The following is a 6,000-nucleotide window of genomic DNA, read 5'->3' as shown; positions in this document are numbered from 1 at the left end:
ATTAACTATACACAAAAGAATTCCTGTAACTGTATGTGACTCTCTATTATCTAGCATATCAACATATCTCAAATCTGTGCACTTTGAGTTAGCTGTTTCTCATTCTTTAAAACAACTCTTCACCTATGGAATTCCTATAAAGAATGTTAAAATACAAAAGTAAATGCCTTTTCTGAAGTCGACCTCTTGAAGAACTCTTAAATTATTTTTAGCAGTTTAGAGATGCAAGCCGGACTTCTCAAAAATCAAGAAACAACCAAAAGGGCCTTTGGGAATATCTGTTCCTATTATTATTAGTTGGCTTTTATATACAAATATCACCATCTATGAGTCCGTCCCTGAGATGCATTCGGCCATTCAAGACGTAGATTGACAGGACAGGCTGTGGAGATTTCACGAGCCAATGACCCAGTCTAAAATAGCATTTACAGGCACCTTGATATACACCTATGGTCCGAGAGGATGAGGAATGCAAGCCCTGAAATTGAAATTGCCAAGATGATAAAAAAAAGACCTGCAGTGACAGACATCTTTCCTCAATGGATTTCAGGTGCCCCCAGAACTCATTCTCGCTTATAAAGAGCTCTGGCCAGCTGAGTGACTGGCCATTTGCATCTCCTTTCACCAGAGAAAGGTCACGTTTGACAGAGGGCCCCTCAGAGGCCGTTCATAGACTCCAGCATCTCTTTGACGGCCGAAAGACACGCAACTCACCTGAGTATTCCTAATTGTCAATGAAGGCATCAAGCCACTTGAGTTATTTAGACGTCTTGACATTGGACCCCTTTTATTTTTAGCCTTTTATTCTTCTACACACCTTGCACTCTTTCTTTTGCATGTTTGCCCTAATTATTCCCTTTGACTGCTTCCTCTGTTCAGCTCTACCCTCTCTGAATTCCCTCCATCCATAATAATAAACTCATGTAGTGTTACCTTGGATTTGAACCTCTTCTGCGGTCACTGACCCAGTGTCATTCTTGGTGAAACGACAAGTTAAATACTCTTTCATCATATGGACATAAAGCGTTTTTAAAGCGTTTTACAGATGTAAGAATCGGCAGTATCACTAAAGAGATTCCGGTGCATCTCACTCATGTCTGTTTGAACATGTAGAGATGTTGCCATGAGCGGAGCCAGCAGCGCTGAATTTTTAATTCTGTTTCTCCTCTCTGATCCTTACACACACACACACACACACACACACACACACACAGAGCGAAAGCTGTAATTGTTCGACTGTGGATGCAAAGCAAACGGCATGCCATTAATAGAGACGATTGGAAATAAACAACTGATGTTTTCAAGGACACACACAATGCATGGCCAGGTCACAACATGACAACATTGTCTCATTGTGATGACATAAGATTGTCATTGGATTACCTGACCTGAAAAGAGGAGAAAAAAACTGTTCATTGTTCATTTATTCATTTCTTTTTTTCAGGGAGTTTTCTGCCATACAGTGGTAGAGTCCCGGCTGGTTTGGCCCGGGGGGTGTAGCCGTCTCTTTCCGCTTCTTTTCCCTAATTAGGTGGAGGTTTACATATAGGGTGATCTTTAATGAGATCTCCCTATACCCAGCCTATCTCTCTCTCTCTCTCTCTCTTTCCCTCACTCACTCACTCCCTCTCTTTTTCTACGCGGCCCTTCACCTCTGTGGTATCAGTCTGTGGTGATCTGTTTTTATGCTGACGACCTGCGTTAGTTGCAGTGGTGTGCAGCGGTGGGTCATGGCTGCGTCAGGACTGGGACGCCGTGAGTCACCGTGGCAGACGCTGTTGTGCATCGACACGCCGGGTGACAGATGTGGCATTTAGTTATAGACAGAGTTTAATCAGGGTTAAACATTACGAGTGATTGACCACATCAATACTACAATGCATTAGCACTGAGCTCTCAGGCAAGAAGTGACTGGGGAGGGGAGAAAGAGAGAGGGAGCAAGAGCGAAAAGGAGAGAGAGAGAGAGAGAGAGAGAGTGCTACTAAATCAACTGCTTTTCTAATGTTGAGGCAAAACATGACTTACAACAAGCATAAATTCAAGGGCTTTAAACAAATCCAATGCAATACAGGATTTTAGACATTAAAGACATCCAAATCCATTAGTATTGTACTGACAATTCCCCTTATAACAGCATTTGGCTGTAAATAGTCTGAATAACCACATGCAGAGATCTAAGTTTTAGAAATTGTATGCTGAATTCGGTTTAAGGCATTTTCCTTAACAGGCGTAGATGGAATATTCCACAAATATATTTCTTTGATAGAAGCTTTTCTTGAAAAAAGTAAAGGGCAAAAACTGAACCACATCGGAGAGAGGGAGGTAGATGAATATTGACAGACAAGGCATGTGTCAAAATCTACTGTTTTTCCATTCAGGCCAGGTCTCCCTTTTAACCTAATAGTCAGTTTAATGGCTTTGTCTACCAACAGCAGTTCTCTCAGGCACGTGGAGGATGCCACACCAAAGGCTCTCCTATGGCAGCCAATTACCTCAGTAAATTACTTTGCTCATTGGATTTTCTCCCCCATATGATAATTTCCTCTCTTTGTTAACACTGGCATCATGCCATGTTCGCGTTTACAACTTCATTAAAATGACAGGAATATCTCACTGAGAATAGGCTGCGCACACAGCGATTAATGCTTTTTACTGTTCATCTGTCAATAGCATGATGCTTTGAATTCATTGGTAACACTTTACTTGACAGTATCGACATAAGAGTGACATGACACTGTCATGAACATATGACACTGTCATGACACATGAACCCTAGCCCTAACCCTAACCTCTAACTCTAATCCTAACCCTAACCCTAACCCTAACTCTAACCCTAACTTGTTATGACAAAAACCGAATGTCACTTAATAACAGAAGCGTTATGTCATAAACCTTTATGACTTGTTTATGACACATTCATGACAGTGTCATGACACTCTTATGTCGATACTGTCAAGTGAAGTGTAACCAATTAATTTTACCAGCTTACCAATCATTTTGTTTTCACCCTGAGCAAGGATAGCTCAACCAGAACACTGGGCCACAGGGACTGGTCTGAATTTGACCCTGTGCAAGAGTTAAACATTCCTCTACAGAGTACAGACATATCTTGGGTGCACTTGCATGTGAAAAACTGTCCTATCAGGCATAAACAAATTGTGCAGAAGGATCTACATTCCTTTGCACAAAATTCCCTGATTGAAGATTTTGCCATTTTGGTTTTGGATTTCACTGGGGACAGCAGAGGTATAATTGTTTTCCACACAATCATGTCATTCCATTAAGCCTGTCAAGATCTGGTCCTTATGATGATGGTTAACAGTTGGGGTTGACTTTTTCCATTGTTGTAAGACTCATATTTGGCTGGGTATCTGGGTGTCATTTTTGTGTAGAACCATCAATAATGAGTAGTATTCATGCATGATGGAGCGATCAAATGGAAGACTGCTGAAGAATGTCCACAGAAGACGGGACAGCTAGTTGTCTTATGGACCCTTTCAAGAGAGTTCCATTATCAGCATCATAGTTGGCCCCACAAGACTTCCTTTTTAACATTCCATATGTTATCTTAATGCAGAGGAAGTAGATTGGGGCCCAAATAGAACGTTCAAGCATTGTTTTTGTTTTTATTGTTGAAAGGGTCTATATTCAGCTAATGAGTGTGAGGGTATGAGAGGTGAGAAAGAAACAGGGGTGAAAACCTTAATCACTGATCAGATGTGTTGCTCAGTGTTGTCAAACCACAGGTTGCCTGCCTTCAGACACTTATGGTTGTTCAGGACATGAAAGACTCTGTCCAGAGGGACCTGACCTCATTATTGACGTTCGTCATCATTTACAGGTCAAGAGTAATCTCCCACCTGACTGGCTCTGACACTGACTGCATGACAACATACAACAAAGAGATGACCAAGACAGAAGTCTTGGTGATTCAGAATCAGACTGTCACGACATGGTTATGGTGTTGTCCAAAGCATGACATATAATACCTCATGCTAATAAATAAAGTTCATGCTTCCATTTTAGAATTACTGATTTACGAGTTTATATTCTCTCATCCCATGTTGACATAATGCAATTTTTGAAAATAAAAGAAGAAAAGAAGAAAAAAAGTGGTGTGAAGAAAAAAAGTAGAAGGAAAAAAATGTCCTTCAAAACTTCTATGATGTCCACCACATGAACTGTTCCACCCTTATGAGGTAACCATACACTCTGCGCACTGCCCAGATGATGAACTGAGCTGCTTGTGGTCCCTCTGACCCTCTTCCTTTACATAAGATCAAAGGTGAGAGTCCACTAGTTTGGCTTTTATATTTCCCACACCTCCCCTGTGTAGCATCAAAGAGTCCTCTCTTTGCTCATTAACTGATGTGCTCTAATTACACTGTTCCCCCTGATCCGTGACTTAAGGAAAGATTAATGACTGAAGCTACGCACTGCTCACATTGGGAAACGTTACTCAGCAAGGACATCAGCAGACACTCATTTCTTAGAGATCTTTGTTGTTGTTGTTGTTGGACTCGTTGACCTGTTTATTTGCTACTGCATCATTCCAACTAAATGAAAACCATGAGTGATAACTTCAAGAACATTCTTTTAGACTGAGAAGTGTTTGTATGTTTACTCATAGTGACAGCAGCTCATGCCTTCCAAGTGCAAACAAAATGGCATTAGAACTTGAGGTGTAATGTAGAACTCTTTAAATGCATTCAACAGGATAACATTCTGAGACTGCAATCCAATAGTCATATTCATACTGCCTCATCTCCCAGCTTCCTTAGTGCTGTGGCACACTGCTCTTCCTTCAAATGGCCCTATTTAATCTCCACCCAATCCCTCCATTTAAAGCTAACCTCTACCTCACCTCTCTCTCTCTCCCATCGCATCAGGCCAAAGAGACATTCGGCTGTGTGCTGTGCATCTGCTATAATACCCATCTCAATCGGAGAGAGTTGGGGCATATTTCACGCAACAGCAACTTTCTCTGAAAATATCCGAGGCGTTGTAACCGACACCGTGCATTTCCAGTGGCATAAATCAGCAATGGGCTTCTTTTTTGGAGTTAGAATGAAAGAAAGAAGTAACGGTGGAAAAGGGGGGGTGGGGGATTTATGGGGCCGCATTCACATGAAAGAAGGAAATAACCCAAAGAGATGCGAACAGATCTGCACTTTCCCATTGAGAAGTTGATGCCGTGGCAATAGCTCGCCCCAGAGTGATAGATGACATAAAGAAATGAGATGGCCAGAGAAAGAAGACTATCAAATGATAGAGAATGACAGAATGAAATAGAGAAAGAGAGAGAGGATGGACACACACACACACACAGACAATGAGATGCATGGGAGATGAGCATGAGCTTTTGACTTCCAGCCAAATAAGAGAACTCGCCCCTTTGGAAAAAAAGAGGGGTATACTGTAAGCGATCCTTATGTCAACGAATAAGAAAGCGGATTAAAAATTCAGCTGCATCTCCTCCCCATCTTCTGTTGAATACTGATTGGGGGGCACATTAGGCGTGTTCGCCGCCGGGACCTACAGGCACTTCAGCTCAGAATCTAGTTCAAGATGAACATTAATGCAAGAGGCGATTATTCAGACTTCACAACATTGCAACCTTTCAGCAAAAGCTCGTCTTTGCTCTCCTTTTTCTCTTTCTTTGTATTTTGCTTTCCCTCTCTCTGTCTCTCTCTCTCTTTTTATCTTTTGTTCTGTGTGTCTATTCTTGAGGTCCATGTTGTCTGTTCTACTCACCCTGCCTTTGGGCACGCTGACATCACTTATGGTGTCTGTCCTCGTGTCTATTTTCTTGGCTCACTTTCTCTTACTCCCAACAACCCCCCACCCCACCCCCGCCCCCGCCCCCGCCACACACACTCATGCAAACACACTCACACTTTTTCTGGCCTGTTCCCCATCGTCTCTTCGTCCTCTCTGTACAAAGACACAGAGGAACAAGAGTGAAATCAGACAGAGATGGGGACGACACGCACACACACA

This window comes from Alosa sapidissima, chromosome 24, assembly GCF_018492685.1.
Source record: "Alosa sapidissima isolate fAloSap1 chromosome 24, fAloSap1.pri, whole genome shotgun sequence".
Lineage (NCBI taxonomy): Eukaryota > Metazoa > Chordata > Actinopteri > Clupeiformes > Clupeidae > Alosa > Alosa sapidissima.
This window is presented reverse-complemented; position numbering follows the sequence as displayed.